Genomic DNA, 16916 nt, shown 5'->3' with positions numbered 1-16916 from the left:
AGTGTGTGCACCAATCAGAGCCCGGCTCCGCCCCCTCCCCCGGTGTCAGTGGAGTCCATTATCCGGCCCCGCCGCTTCATTAGCATCTGCTACTGCAGGGGGAGGGGGAGACACCCGGGAGGGGGAGGAGCGGGGGACAGACAGCCAGGAGGGGGCGGCCGGCTCTCATTAGACAGGCGGAGCGGACATTTTGTGATCCATTACAGTGTATGAGGATCGGGGGGAGGAGAAGAAGGAGGCGGGAGAGGAGGAGGGGGAGCCGAGCGACACATTGTATCCAGAGAGGAGGAAACCTTCCATCCGGCCCGGGAGAGGAGAAGAGATACATTGTATACAGCGCGCGCCGCCCACCCGACACCACCGCGCGCCCGCCGGGACACCATCCGATCCTTATACACACACCCGACACCGGGACACGGCTGCGACCTTTTATCTGGCCTGGGATCGCAAGGATTTATTAGGACTGGGAGAGATCGGCTACCTATTACCGGGATTAGCAAGCGATCGCAGCCTTCTACCGGGACTGGGAAGCAATCGCAGGCATCAGGAAGCGATCGCAGCCTATTACCGGGAGTAGCAAACGATCGCTGCCTTCTACCGGGACTGGGAAGCCATCGCAGCCTATTACCGGGAGTAGCAAGCAATCGCAGCCTTCTACCGAGACTGGGAGGCAATCGCAAGCATCAGGAAGCCATCGCAGCCTATTACCGGAGCTAGCAAGCAATCGCAGCCTATTACCGGGACTGGGAGGCAATCGCAGGCATTAGGAAGCCATCGCAGCTGAATACCGGGACTTGCAAGCAATCGCAGCCTATTACCTGGACTAGCAAACAATCGCAGCCTTCTACCGGGACTAGCAAACACTCACAGGCATTAGGAAGCGATCGCAGCCTATTACCGGGACTTGCAAGCAATCGCAGCCTATTACCGGGACTAGCAAGCAATCGCAGCCTATTACCGGGACTAGCAAGCAATCGCAGCCTATTACCGGGACTTGCAAGCCATCGCAGGAGCTAGGAAGCCATCGCATCCCCATTACCGGGACTAGGCTGCGATCAGTCCTTTGCACCGATCCCTTTTAACAAGCAGCGCCGTCGGTCAGATCCAGATCGAGCTTTCCCCCAACGATCTGAGTAAACTGCATCCCTCAGCAAATCCCGATCGCCTGGAATAATAGCAGCTTCACCTCCCCAGCCGCCCCCCCGCTCCCTTCCCCGACCACCACTCCGCTGCCTGACACCCCCTCCCCCCCCCACCCCTCTCCCTTCCCCGGGCTGGATTTTTTTTTCCTCCCCTGGACTCGTGGAGCCGCCATTTTCCCCCGTCGGATCCTATGTGACACATGATGATGATGATGGCAGTGCCGCAGAGCCCGGGATGTGATCGCTCTCCTCGCCTGGAGGACGGGTAGGTTGTTGGGGAATTTGAGGGGGTTGCAGCACCTAATATGCGCTCATTGTTGACATGGATGAGAAGATGTTGATGGGCAAAGCTGTCAATCAATGGTTGACGTATAATGACAGCTTGTCTGCAGGGTATTAGTAGCCTGCCCCCTGCTGGGAGAGCTGTTAATGAGAGGTGGGCTGTCATCTGGTCTGTTGGGATTGGATGGATCGCCTCTTGTTTGTGTGTGTGGGGACTGATCAAGGTCATCCAGGGTTGACTTTTTATTTCCTCCTCCAGATCCTGCAACCACAGAGCTGACCTTTTTGTCTGGCTGGTGGGAAGTTGCAGGTTAAGTGGAGATTGAGAGCTGTGTGATTGGATCATGGAGGTCTAAGATCAAGGCCACCTGTGTCAAAGGCTCCTCCAGATCTGTCACCCATGTTGGAGGATGGGATTGCTCCAGCTTCCCCCCCCTGGATAGTACATATAACCTACCTGATGGGGCTTATTCTATCTTCCCCCTTGGATAGGACGTACAGCGTAGCTGGTAGGCTTATTCTACCTTGGATAGGACATACAACGTACCTGGTAGGCTTATTCTATCTTCTACCTTGGATAGGACATACAACGTAGCTGGTAGGCTTATTCTACCTTGGATAGGACATACAATGTAGCTGGTAGGCTTATTCTACCTTGGATAGGACATACAACGTACCTGGTAGGCTTATTCTATCTTCTACCTTGGATAGGACATACAACGTAGCTGGTAGGCTTATTCTACCTTGGATAGGACATACAACGTAGCTGGTAGGCTTATTCTACCTTGGATAGGACATACAACGTAGCTCGTAGGCTTATTCTATCTTCTACCTTGGATAGGACATAGAATAAGCCTACCAGGTACGTTGTATGTCCTATCTTCTCCCTTGGATAAGACATGTAATGTACCTGATCGTTTTTCTTTTTCTTCTACCGTTCTCCTTAGCACACATAGAATAAGCCCATCAGGTATGTAATATCGAAGGGGGAAGATGGAATAAGCCCACCATGTAAGTTCTCTTCCCCCCTTGGATAGTACATATAATGTACCTAATGGGCTTATTGTATCCACCCCCCCCCCCCCCTTGGATAACAAACATAGCGTACCTGGTAGGCTTATTCGATCTTCCCCTTTTGGATAGCGTACCTGGGTAGGCTTCTATCTTCCCCCTTGGATAGCACATATAATGTACCTGATGGGCTTATTGTATCCCCACCTTGGATAACACACATAACGTTCCTAGAAGGCTTATTCTATCTTCTCCTTTGGATAGCACACATAGCGTAGCTGGTAGGCTTATTCTATCTACCCCCTTGGATGGTACGTATAATGTACCTGATGGGCTTATTCTATCTTCCCCCCTCGGATAGCACACATAACCTACCTGGTGTGCTTTATTCTATGTTTCCCCTTGGGTAGAACATACAACGTACCTGGTGGGTTGTAGACTGGGTTGTTGGGTCTTCTCAGCACATGGAGTCTAGACTGACACAGAGTCCTGCTCTGCTGCAGTTCCATTAAGCATGGTACATCTTGTGACTTCGGCTTGGCATTGCCTGTCATGTATACCCTCAGCCCAGGGATTGGTGCAGCAGCAATCTCAGCGTGTAGTCAGGGCAGGTTGGAAGTGGTATATGATCTCATTAAAGCAGATTAATGCACCAGCAGTCACATCTATATGTCTCGCTCGAGGTTTCGCTATGTGGTGATGATTGCTGGCCTAATTTGTAGATTATTGGCACAACCTCCCCATTTCCACAAGTACGACTGCATCTGCAAGTTTATTCGGTTATGTTTTCTTCATCAGGATGTTTAGTTGGGGTTCTAGATCTGCCAGGTTGCAAAGATTTGACCACATACATATAGTGTACTGTGCTCCTTTTTCTAGGTTTCAGGGTTAGCCTAGTCTTCATAGGCTTGATTTTCTCAAACAGGGTTCTATAGAACATCAGGGTTCCTCCTATAGGGATTCCCAAAGCTGTGGATGGTTGGCCTCCCATTTGATGGTGCCTGCATAGTTCCAGGTTGCATCTGCAAGTGTATTTGGTCATCTTTTCTTGGTCAGAATGTTTGGTTAGGGTTGTAGACCTGCCAGGTTGCAAAGAGTTTGCCATACACTTATAGTGTGCTCTTTCTTGTAGGTTCCAGTATCAACCTGGTCTTTAGACCTGTCTTTCTCAAACCGGGCTCTGTACAACATTGGGATACCTCCTATAGGGGTTCCTAGAGCTGTGGGTGATGGACCTCCTATTTGATGGTGCCTACATAGTTTCAGGGCCAACATGACTTGGCAGAGCCAGCTGTAGAATGGCAAAGATCTTTTTTAGGTGTTGGTAAGGGTGGCATTCTGACCACTGCTGTAAGGGGAGCATTTCTTTTTCCACTGGTCACCAATGCAAGGGACATTGCTCTCACTGACCCCCAATGAATTGGTTTTAAAAGACCTAGAAATTATTTTAAGGGTTCCTCTGGGGTAAAAAGGCTGAGAGCCCATCATAGACAGGTACTTGTTCAGGTTTTGATAAAACCAAGATAGGTGTGACCCCATGCAGTGACTGCATTTGCACATTTAAGTGGTCTCTGTACACCCCCTCCTCCCCTTTTTATTGTCTTCTGTCATACAGTCTGGAAGTCAAGGTTAGCCATTGAACCCTTGTGTCCAACAAGCCATATGTGTATGTGATAAACAGAACCAAAAAGTTGACAGTTCTCAGTTGGACTACATATCCTCGTATAGCTGTATTTAGTTACGTCAAGTAAAAGTATATCTAAACCCCAAAAGAAAAAAAAAATATATTGCAGCTTACCAGTTCTTGGATGTTGTGGCTGCATTCGTTTTAATTGTTCAGACTAAGTAGATGTTCCACAATTTAAGAAAATACCTGTTGATCCTGCCAGAAATCCAGTGCCCTTGTAATTTCCACTTCATGTTATCATCATTCTAAGTTCTTTTCTTTGGACTGCAGAACACCACTCTGTGTTATGGAGACAAGCAGAGAGAGAGTGAGTGTGGTCACTTAGAGGGAAAGTGTGTTACAAGTAGTATCCCCAGGTAAATGTAAAGGGGGGGGGGGGGGAAGAGTGATGGTCATTGGGAAGAATGCTCTTTACACTGGTGGCCATTGGGAAGAACGCTCTTTACACTGGTGGCCACTGGGAAGAACTCTCTTTACACTGGTGGCCACTGGGAAGAACTCTCTTTACACTGGTGGCCACTGGGAAGAACTCTCTTTACACTGGTGGCCACTGGGAAGAACTCTCTTTACACTGGTGGCCACTGGGAAGAACGCTCTTTACACTGGTGGCCACTGGGAAGAACGCTCTTTACACTGGTGGCCACTGGGAAGAAAGCTCTTTACACTGGTGGCCACTGGGAAGAAAGCTCTTTACACTGGTGGCCACTGGGAAGAAAGCTCTTTACACTGGTGGCCACTGGGAAGAACGCTCTTTACACTGGTGGCCACTGGGAAGAACGCTCTTTACACTGGTGGCCACTGGGAAGAACGCTCTTTACACTGGTGGCCACTGGGAAGAACGCTCTTTACACTGGTGGCCACTGGGAAGAACGCTCTTTACACTGGTGGCCACTGGGAAGAACGCTCTTTACACTGGGAAGAACGCTCTTTACACTGGGAAGAACGCTCTTTACACTGGGAAGAACGCTCTTTACACTGGGAAGAACGCTCTTTACACTGGGAAGAACGCTCTTTACACTGGTGGCCACTGGGAAGAACGCTCTTTACACTGGGAAGAACGCTCTTTACACTGGGAAGAACGCTCTTTACACTGGGAAGAACGCTCTTTACACTGGGAAGAACGCTCTTTACACTGGGAAGAACGCTCTTTACACTGGGAAGAATGCTCTTTACACTGGGAAGAACGCTCTTTACACTGGGAAGAACGCTCTTTACACTGGGAAGAACGCTCTTTACACTGGTGGCCACTGGGAAGAAAGCTCTTTACACTGGTGGCCACTGGGAAGAACGCTCTTTACACTGGGAAGAACGCTCTTTACACTGGGAAGAACGCTCTTTACACTGGGAAGAACGCTCTTTACACTGGTGGCCACTGGGAAGAACGCTCTTTACACTGGGAAGAACGCTCTTTACACTGGTGGCCACTGGGAAGAACGCTCCTTACACTGGTGGCCACTGTTGTGTTGTCAGTGGCTACTTGTCTGAGTGGCAGAAATTGCTCATTTTTCAGGGAACTTTTAGTAACCTGTAGAGGAACCCAATACCATGACGAGGATACATGCAAACCTTCATGCACCAAATCTACCCTGGCTTCTAAAAATTGCCCGGTATGCATACTGCATTGGCTCTCCAACTTCTCTCCCTCTCTAACTGGAGGCAAGAGACATTGCACAAAGAGCCCCTAGTAACCTCTAAATAACTCTGGTTAAGAGGCTGACCTTTACCATGACCTGGATACATGCAAACCTTCACAGATCAGCTTTACCACGGCATCTAAAGGTTGCCTGGTATGCATACTGCACATGTTGGATCTTGAATTCTCTTCCTATCTATCTGGGTATCCCAAGAGGCAGAAACTTCCCATGGAACCCCTAACAACCGCTGGAGGAATTCTAGGGTTCTGTAGAACCCTGGTTAAGAGACTGGCCTGTGTCATGACATTTAAAGGTTGCCCTTTTTGTTGGCTCTTGAATTCTCTTCCTGTCTATCTGGATAGCCAAGAGGCAGAAACCTCTCATGGAACCCCTGGCAACCTTTTTGGAGGAGCCCTGGTTGAGAAGCCGCCCTGTAGGGAGGGAGAGAAATTAAGTACCAACAAATGCATAAGGGCAACCTTTAGATGCCATGGTGAATCTGATCTCTAGGGTTCCTCCAGAGGTTGCTGGGGGTTCCACAAGAAGTTTCAGCCTTTTGGATATCCAGATTGGGAGGGTGAGAATTCAAGAGGCAGAAACTTCTCTTGGAACCCCCACCAACCTCTGGAGGAACCCTAGGGTTCTGCAGTACACTGGTTAAGAGGCTGGGCCTGTGCCATGCTCTGGATACATGAAAACCTTCACAGACCAGACTTGCCATGGCTTCTGAAAGTTGCCCAGTATATGTACTGCACTAGCTGCCTTTCATATTCTCCTATCTGGATATCCATTTATCTTTCATCGATTTTAGACTTGTTGCTCAAGAGTTTCTCTTGCATCTCCAGCTGATATTGATCTCTAATCTGTGATTCAGATCAAGTCATCCCTATACTTGCTGATTATTCCATGCTCTGTTAACCAAGGGGTGCCATCTCTGCCCTTGTCCAGGCCATGTATGTCTTTACCGGTCATGTCAGCGCTTGTGTTTTAACAAGGGTCGCCTATATCTAAGTGAATAACAGACAGCGGCTGTGACAAGTATTTCCTATTGGTTTCCGCTTGCAGTAAAGTCTGCAGATAATCTCACTGTTGATTTGACATTCTCAGGAGGAAGATGGAGCTTATTATTTGTATCCAGCAGAGAAGGGTCCGTACAACTCTCCCAGTGCCCCCCTCCTTGCTCTGTTACCCTTGCAGCGGCAGGACTTCCTGTTGAGGCAAAATGAAACCCCAAAACCGTGTGCAAGGATCACGTACTCCTGTTCTAACCGGTCTAGAAAAACAACTTGCAGGATGCCACTTGTCTCTGTTCTCCTGGGCTGTCCCTCCTGCTGGCTTTGTTTTTTTTGGTTGCATACGTGATCTGACTGGCTCTGAGACCCCTAAGCTACACAGTGACATTTTCTTAAGAAGGCAGCCCTCTCCCCCACCCCATCACTCACACTTGTATAAATAGATCCCCTCGCCCTCCTCCCTAGTCAGTGTGGGACCATGTTGTCTGGCTGTCCTGTACAATTCTACAGTGCATGCCCCTTGCTGGGGTGGCTCGTCTTTGATTGCTGAATAGGAAATTGATCCTCGTTTGCTCTTTGACCTGGTCGGTGTCTGTGACATTTGTCTGCCAGAGTGCACAAGACAAGGACTCACGCTGGGCTCTTGGGTGCCCAGAGGAACGGTGCTTGGCTTTTCATGTTTGCAAAATGGTGATTGTTGTTTTTGGCTTGTGGATAAGCCTTGGGTTATGTAACCCCATACCGATAAACGGAAAGCTACTTTTAGGAGGAGCAGTCATTCAGTTAAAGCTGGCTACAGATCTTACAAGCTTAAACAGCCTTGGGCTAGTGTATGTATAGTGGTGGTTGTCAACCTACAAGGTGTAGGAGTCCCTGATCGCTCCAAAGGGCCATGCATGATATTCAGCTTATGATAGAAGACTTCAGATATAGTAGGGGCCATCAGCGACTGCCGACTTACTAGAGGACACCATCAGGGACTGCCGACTTGCTAGAGGAGACCGTCAGCGACTGCCGACTTGCTAGAGGAGACCGTCAGCGACTGCCGACTTGCTAGAGGAGACCGTCAGCGACTGCCGACTTGCTAGAGGAGACCGTCAGGGACTGCCGACTTGCTAGAGGAGACCGTCAGCGACTGCCGACTTGCTAGAGGAGACCGTCAGCGACTGCCGACTTGCTAGAGGAGACCGTCAGCGACTGCCGACTTGCTAGAGGAGACCGTCAGCGACTGCCGACTTGCTAGAGGAGACCGTCAGCGACTGCCGACTTGCTAGAGGAGACCGTCAGCGACTGCCGACTTGCTAGAGGAGACCGTCAGCGACTGCCGACTTGCTAGAGGAGACCGTCAGCGACTGCCGACTTGCTAGAGGAGACCGTCAGCGACTGCCGGCTTGCTAGAGGAGACCGTCAGGGACTGCCGGCTTGCTAGAGGAGACCGTCAGGGACTGCCGGCTTGCTAGAGGAGACCGTCAGGGACTGCCGGCTTGCTAGAGGAGACCGTCAGGGACTGCCGGCTTGCTAGAGGAGACCGTCAGGGACTGCCGGCTTGCTAGAGGAGACCGTCAGGGACTGCCGGCTTGCTAGAGGAGACCGTCAGGGACTGCCGGCTTGCTAGAGGAGACCGTCAGGGACTGCCGGCTTGCTAGAGGAGACCGTCAGGGACTGCCGGCTTGCTAGAGGAGACCGTCAGGGACTGCCGGCTTGCTAGAGGAGACCGTCAGGGACTGCCGGCTTGCTAGAGGAGACCGTCAGGGACTGCCGGCTTGCTAGAGGAGACCGTCAGGGACTGCCGACTTGCTAGAGGAGACCGTCAGCGACTGCCGACTTGCTAGAGGAGACCGTCAGCGACTGCCGACTTGCTAGAGGAGACCGTCAGCGACTGCCGACTTGCTAGAGGAGACCGTCAGCGACTGCCGACTTGCTAGAGGAGACCGTCAGCGACTGCCGACTTGCTAGAGGAGACCGTCAGCGACTGCCGACTTGCTAGAGGAGACCGTCAGCGACTGCCGACTTGCTAGAGGAGACCGTCAGCGACTGCCGACTTGCTAGAGGAGACCGTCAGCGACTGCCGGCTTGCTAGAGGAGACCGTCAGCGACTGCCGACTTGCTAGAGGAGACCGTCAGCGACTGCCGGCTTGCTAGAGGAGACCGTCAGCGACTGCCGACTTGCTAGAGGAGACCGTCAGCGACTGCCGACTTGCTAGAGGAGACCGTCAGCGACTGCCGACTTGCTAGAGGAGACCGTCAGCGACTGCCGACTTGCTAGAGGAGACCGTCAGGGACTGCCGGCTTGCTAGAGGAGACCGTCAGGGACTGCCGGCTTGCTAGAGGAGACCGTCAGGGACTGCCGGCTTGCTAGAGGAGACCGTCAGGGACTGCCGGCTTGCTAGAGGAGACCGTCAGGGACTGCCGGCTTGCTAGAGGAGACCGTCAGCGACTGCCGACTTGCTAGAGGAGACCGTCAGCGACTGCAGACTTGCTAGAGGAGACCGTCAGCGACTGCCAACATGCTTGGCAAGACCACCAGAGACTAACATTCTTGGTGAGAACAATATAGATTGCAGACCTGCTAGAGGACATCATCGAAGATTACTGACTTACTAGACGAGACCACCAGAGACTGCTAACATGCTAGGTGAGAACAATATAGATTGCAGACCTACTAGAGGATGTCATTAAAGACTACTGACCTGCTAGACGAGACCATCAGAGACTGCTGATATACTAGAGGAGACCTAAAGCCCTGTACACACGAGCGGACTTTTCAACATCCAAAGTCTGACGGAATGATTCCGTCAGACTATTCGATCGTGTGTGGGCTGCAACGGACTTTTGATTCGCAAAAGTCTGACGGACTTTAGAAAATGGAACATGCTTCAAATTTTTCCGACGGAACTCCGCCGAAGGCAGTTCCTACCGAAAAATTTGCTCGTGTGTATGCTATTCCGACGGACTAAAACCGACGCTAGTGCAGCTATTGGCTACTGGCTATGAACTTCCTTATTCGAGTCCAGTCGTACGTCATCATGTTCGAATCCATCGGAGTTTGGTGTGATTGTGTGTGGCCAAGTCCGCTCAGTCGAAAAGTCCGTCAGAACTCTGTCGGAACTCCGGCAGAACTCCTTCGGAAGTCTGTCGGACATACGTCCTCTCGTGTGTACGCGGCATAAGACATTCTAAAGAGACTACCGGAGACTTCAGACATGCAACAGGTTGGTTGTATGGAAACTGGAGGCATAATGTAGGAGATGGCAACCAATAGCACACATTTGTGCTAGGTGGTTTGAGCCACCTGCATCCTAGCAATAAGACACACTAGGCAGCTTGAGCCGTCTGCATCCTAGCAATGAAGGGCGTATGCCAACCTTGAACAAATAAAAAAAAAAAAAAACCCTTGGGACTCCACATACCTTATTAATGTGAAAGCTCCCTGGGCCTCATCCTTGTCTATTAGGCGTCACTAGGATGAGTCCAGTTGTTTTTTTTTTGGGGTGAAATGCATGTGTCAGAGGAGAAGGGCTCAGGTGGGGGCTTTGCATCTTCTTGTCCAGTGGCTAAGTGGTTGGCATTTCTGGCTAACAGCACTAGGGTCACCGATTCCACTCTTACCCATGGCACTGCCTGGAGTTTGCATGTCTGACCTGTGCCTGCCTGGGTTTACTCTGGGTAATCCTTGTTTTCTGTCACACTCCAAAGACCTGCTGGTAGGTACATTTGCCACAGTATGTGTATGTGTGAATGTTAGTTGGGGACCTTCGATCTGTAAGCTCCTTGAGGGTAGGGACTGATGTGAATCGACAATATACATGTCAAAGCGCTGCATAAATTGAAAGTGCTATATAAGTACCTGTAATACATACTTGCAGTGCCTTGAAAAAGTATTCATACCCCTTGAAATCTTCCACATTTTTTCATGTTGCAACGACAACTTTAATGTATTTTATGTGATACAAACCAACACAAAGTTGCACGTAATTGTGAAGTGGAAGGAAAATGATAAATGATTTTCAAGATTTTGTACCAATATGTGAAAAGTGTGGTGTGCATTTGTATACAGCCCCCATTACTCTGATACCCCTAACTAAAATCTGGTGAATAGTGCCCAAAGCCCGGTATAAATCCAAGGGGGATCGGAGATTCGCTGTCCAAGGGCCTCGGCTATGGAATGCTCTACCAATCAACATCCGCCTGGAAGAAAATCGCCTGGCTTTTAGGAAAAAACTCAATACCTTCCTCTTTTAGCAGATGATCAAAGCTCGCCACAGCGCCTAGAGGCGATTCAGTTCGCATTGTGCGCTATACAAGTATTTCATTCATTCAGAGTCCACCTGTGTGTAATTTAATCTCAGTATAAATATAGCTGTTCTGTGAAGCCCTCAGAGGTTTGTTAGAGAACCTTAGTGAACAAACCACGTCATGAAGGCCAAGGAACACACCAGACAGGTCAGGGATAAATTTGTGGAGAACTTTAAAGTAAGGTTAGGTTATAAAAAATATCCCAAGCTTTGAACACCTCACGGAGCTCTGTTCAATCCAACATCTGAAAATGGAAAGAGTATGGCCCAACTGCAAACCTACCAAGACATGGCCGTCCACCTAAACTGACAAGCTGGTCAAGGAGAGCATTCATCAGAGAAGCAGCCAAGAGACCCATGGTAACTCTGGAGGAGCTGCAGAGATCCACAGCTCAGATGGGAGAATCTGTCCACAGGACAACTATTAGTCGTGCTCTCCACAAATCTGACCTTTATTGAAAGTGGCAAGAAGAAAGCCATTGTTGGGGAAACAAAGCCATAAGAAGTCCTGTTCACAGTTGCCATTAGGACGGGGGCGACAGCGAACGCGTGCAAGAAAATGCTCTGGTCAGAAGAGACCAAAATTGAACTTTTTGGCCTAAAAGAAAAACGCTGTGTGGCGGAAAACGAACACTGCACCATCACCCTGAACACACCATCCCAACCAAGAAACATGGTGGTGGCAGCATCATGTTGTGGAGATGCTTTTCTTTAGCAGGGACAGGGAATGCTTATCAGAGTTGATGGGAAGATGGATGGAGCCAAATACAGGGTAATCTTAAGCCCCGTACACACGAGAGGACTTATGTCCGACAGACTTCCGAAGGAGTTCTGTCGGAGTTCTGCCGGAGTTCCGACGGAGTTCTGACGGACTTTTCGGCGGAGCGGACTTGGCCACACACGATCACACTAAACTCCGACGGATTCGAACGTGATGACGTACGACTGGATTCGAATACGGAAGTTCATAGCCAGTAGCCAATAGCTGCCCTAGCGTCGGTTTTAGTCCGTCGGAATAGCACACACACGAGCAGAGTTTTCGAAGGGACCCGGGTCCGGCGGAGTTCCGTCGGGAAAATTTGAAGCATGTTCCATATTCTAAAGTCCTTCGGACTTTGGCGAGTCAAAAGTCCGTTGCAGCCCACACACGATCGAATAGTCTGACGGACTCAGTCCGTCGGACTTTGGACGTTGAAAAGTCCGCTCGTGTGTACGCGGCTTTAGAAGAAAACCTGTTATAGTCTGCAAAAGACTTGAGACTGGGGTGGAGGTTCACCTTCTAGCAGGTCAACGATCCTAAACATACAGCCAGAGCTACAATGTAATGGATTAGATCAAAGCATATTCATGTGTTAGAATGGCCCAGTCAAAGTCGAGATCTAAAATCCCATTGAGAATCTGTGGCAAGACTTGACAATTACTGTTCAGACGCTCTCCATCCAATCTGACAAAGCTTGAGATATTTTGCAAAGAAGAATGGGCAAAAAGTTCACTCTTTAGATATGCAAAACTGGTAGAGACATCCCCAAAAAGATTTGCAACTGTAATTGCAGTGAAAGGGGGTTCTACAAAGTATTGACTCGGGGGGTCACTACGAATGCACGCCACACTTTTCACATATTTATTTGTAAAAAAAAAAATTGAAAACCATTTATCATTTTCCTTCCACTTCACAATTTTATGTGTAGGTCTATCACGTAAAATACATTACATTTGCTTTTTCGGTTGTAACATGACAAAATGTGGAAAATATTTCAAGGGGTATGAATACCTTTTTCAAGGCGCTGTAAATAATAAATTGTCTGGAAGTTTAAGCCTGGGTTGTTAGGTCTTGGGATCTTGGGCTAGATCCCATGGCAACGTAGTAAAGAAAGTCATACGCTTGGGTGGGCATACACATATAAATAATATACGTGTGTGCGTATATATCTCCAGAGAACCCCCCCCTTTACATCAGGGTCTCCAGAGAACCTTCACCTTGCATCGGGGTTCCCAGAGCCTCCCCTCGGGGACCCCATGCAGAGACTCCAGGGCTATAGCCCCAAAAGGTGCTCTCTGCCAAGATGGTGACCCAGCGCGGTGGGCTCTCTGCCAAGATGGTGACCCAGCGCGGTGGGCTCTCTGCCAAGATGGTGACCCAGCACGGTGGGCTCTCTGCCAAGATGGTGACCCAGCGCGGTGGGCTCTCTGCCAAGACGGGTGACCCAGCGCGGTGGGCTCTCTGCCAAGATGGTGACCCAGCGCGGTGGGCTCTCTGCCAAGATGGTGACCCAGCGCGGTGGGCTCTCTGCCAAGATGGTGACCCAGCGCGGTGGGCTCTCTGCCAAGACGGGTGACCCAGCGCGGTGGGCGCTCTGCCAAGACGGGTGACCCAGCGCGGTGGGCGCTCTGCCAAGACAGGTGACCCAGCGCGGTGGGCGCTCTGCCAAGACGGGTGACCCAGCGCGGTGGGCTCTCTGCCAAGGCGTGTGACCCAGCGCGGTGGGCTCTCTGCCAAGACGGGTGACCCAGCGCGGTGGGCTCTCTGCCAAGACGGGTGACCCAGCACAACGGGCTTGTGAGTGGTGAATGTCTTCATTGATTATCAAGTAACCTGCTACTGGACTTTATGATAACCCAGCCTGCAACTCCAAAAGTGTTTTTCCTCTTCATGTTCTATAATTGGACACTGCATGGGAGGCAGGAGGGAAGAGGCTAATGTTGGCTCTACCAAATATTGGAGCATTTAGCAGGGTGCTAATAGCTGCTGTAAGAAGAACTTATTTTTTTTTTTTTCTTTAAAGCCACCTTAAGAAATCCCAAGCCATCTTGACTTTTGTGCGTTTCTCCTTAAATTGGACAAATCCGCCTGCATTTAGGAGCAAAAATAAACACAGTTTGTTTGGTTTTTGGAGCCACTCGATGGCCCGGGCCCCCCAGCTGCCCTTAGCCTGAAAGTTTATTACAGCAGCCCAGAGCCAGAGCTGTTTGTTTTGATGGAAACATTGTAGCTGGTGAGATGAATCATCGGGAGGAGCGCTCTAAGCCATGGCAGACGTGAAATTATTATAGATTTTGTGTCCAAAGCGAATGTGTTTCATTAAATTTGACAGCTGTAAAAATAATGCAACAGATTGCCAAAATATATTTGCTGTGTGTGTGTGTGTGTGTGTGTGTGTGTGCGCTCGCTGGAAGTGGTTTGTTTTCTGTCTTCCCCCAAATTGTTTCTGTTATGTTGCAGAATGCAGATCTGCGGCGTGTCTGGTAATGTCGGCGATGGGTATGAGGTTGCATGGCGAGAAGTTAAAGTGCACCCATCATGAGAGAAATGCAGGAGCGGCCATTGCTAACCTCCTCCTGAAAAATGCTGGTTTTATTTGTTATGGAGATATCCTCTTATTTCCTGTTGTGTCTCTGGGACAGGAAGTGAAGGCAAATCAGTGGACCATAAATGTCTATCACGTTGTGTCCTCCTATCTATTAAAAATGATCAAAATGGTTTTAATGGAAATTGAAATTTATGTTATATGTTAATGATTGGGCGTTTTTAGGTTAAACTGCAAGGCTTGCAATAATAATAATAATGATGATAATAATAAAAATAATATCTTCCTCCTTCTTTTATTTTTTATAACTTTTTTTTTAATTAAATGTATACATTTTTTTTAAAATTAAATAATAAAAAAAAAGAATGGTTATCCATGTATTAAGACAGGGGTTGACAAATTTTGCTTTGAATTTAGGAGCCAGTTAAAAAAGTTAGGAGCCAGTTTTTTTTTTTTTCAGCTCCCGTGGTAAGGCCACTCATTTTCACCCCCTATCCCTAACTCACAATGGAGCACCCAGTCAATAACTCCATTGAAAAGCTGTTACATCAGGGGTATGGGCTGACCAGAAAGAGTAAGGCTGGCAACAGATGGAACTGGCTGGCACTGCCAGGTGGCATGGGTTGCCACTGGAAGGCACGTGGAACTGCCAGATGGCACCGACAGGTGACACTGGTTTGGAACTGGCAGGTGACACTGGTTTGGAACTGGCAGGTGACACTGGTTTGAAACTGGCAGGTGGCCCTGGTTGGCGATGGCAGGTGGCCCTGGTTGGCGATGGCACTAGTTGTCACTGGCAGATGGCACTGGTTGGCGGTGGCACTGGTTGGCGTGGCACTGACTGGCGGTGGCAGGTGGCACTGACTGGCGGTGGCAGGTGGCACTGGCAGGTGGCACTGATTGGCACTGGGTGGTGGCAGGTGGTATTGATTGGCAGGTGGCACTGGTTGGCGCTGGCAGGTGGCACTGGTTGGTTGCAGGTGGTATTGATTGGAGGTGGCACTGGTTGGCACTGATTGGCACTGGCAGGTTTCACACGGAGCACTCTGTTACTGAAATGTAACAGAGGAGCTGGCGGGACCCTGCCGGGGTGTGAAACTGACAAGTAACAGAGAGGTGGATATGTCAGATTTCAGCCTGATGTTGGGGTGGGCGGGACCCGACTGGGGTGGGCGGGACTCAGCAGCTATCAAACACCAGCCAACGATTGGGCTGCTTAAGAAAAGGGGTGGGCCACATACACGTTGCGGCCCGCCCAGATCCCATTGGCTGGTGTTTGATAGCTTGCTGGGTCCCGCCCCCACGAGTATCTTAATACAGGGCTCGACAAACCCCAGGCGCCAGGTCGCCAATGCGACCAGAAATCGCGACCTGGCGCCTAAGCTGCCACCAGCCGACTCACTAATCGATGCCCCAGACATGCAGCAGCATTAACACTGACTGCCGTCCTCCTCCCTCCTTCACACTCTGCAGCACTGCGCTGTGTGTGAAACTGACACGCAATGGAGAGAGGAGGATCTGTCAGCCTGATGTCGGGGTGGGCGGGACCCGGCCGGGTCTAAAGTGAGTGACTCCAGGAACATAGTTCCATTTACCTGCACTTTATTAACTTTTTCCTCTCCCCTTTCTGGAGGATTGTTCACAACTATCAAGTCCCCATATTCCAGCTGATTGGTGGCAGTGCAGCTTCACACCATATCACAAGTCTCCTTGTTGCGCTGTATTTTATTTTATTTTTTTTAATGTGAAAGTTAGCATTTCCGGCATATCGGGAATGTAAGAGTTTTTTGAAACTGGGTTTACTACCGCTTTAAACCAAAGACCAGAGCACTTTTTGCGATTCGGGCACTGCGTCGCTTTAACTGACAATGGCGCGGTCGTGCGACGTGGCTCCCAAACAAAATTGACGTGGTTTTTTTTTTATTTTTTTTTATTTTTTTTCCACAAATGGAGCTTTTCTTTTGGTGGTATTCGATTACCTGTGTTTTTTTTTATTTTATTTTTTATTTTTATTTTATTTTTACAACTTTTTTTCGCTATAAACAAACAAAAAATAGCGACAATTTTTTTTCCCCCTCAATTTAGGTCCATACATATTCTTCTACTCTCCTGCGCACGCAGGAGTGAGAGCATCAGATCGCATCTGTAAATCACTGCTGTCTGATTTCTAAATGAAATAAAATAAAAGCCATAAATGACTTGTATTTGCCCGCCTCATGGTATTGACAGGGCAAGTCTAAAGCCCCGTACAAACGATTGGAAATCCCGCCAGCCGAAGAGCTTTTGGTCGGAAATTCCAACCATGTGTATGCAAGCAAAGCTTTAGCAGAATTCCGTCGGAAAAACCATCCAAGATTTTTCAGACGAAAACACCGATCGTGTGTACGCGGCATTCGTCATTTTATAACTTTTATATTTTATTCTGCCATTTTATACTCTGAACAGAAAATAAAGCTTTGTTTAAAAAGAAATGGCTCCTAACCTTTTTAGCTGGCTCTTAGATTCTAAGCACATTTGTCAAGCTGTGAGTTTGCCTATTAGTCCTAC

At 49.2% G+C, this 16916-nt stretch overlaps 1 protein-coding gene across 2 annotated transcripts in view; it reads left to right on the top strand.

Moving 5' to 3' along the window:
- Window positions 1–213: 213 nt before the first annotated feature.
- The window catches only part of SETBP1 (SET binding protein 1), a 280905-nt gene continuing 264202 nt past the window's right edge, over window positions 214–16916 (top strand). For both annotated transcript variants that reach the window (XM_077463084.1, XM_077463083.1), the window contains exon 1: window positions 214–1407. The gene's annotated coding sequence lies outside the window, so the exon portion shown is untranslated. The remainder of the gene's footprint in view (window positions 1408–16916) is intronic.

The sequence above is a fragment of the Lithobates pipiens genome, unplaced genomic scaffold (genome assembly GCF_037356315.1).
Source record: "Lithobates pipiens isolate NorthernLeopardFrog02 unplaced genomic scaffold, aLitPip1_a1.2 Scaffold_3, whole genome shotgun sequence".
Taxonomy (NCBI): Eukaryota; Metazoa; Chordata; class Amphibia; order Anura; family Ranidae; genus Lithobates; species Lithobates pipiens.
The sequence above is the reverse complement of the archived record's forward strand: the minus strand, read 5'-3'. Positions and strand labels throughout refer to the sequence as shown.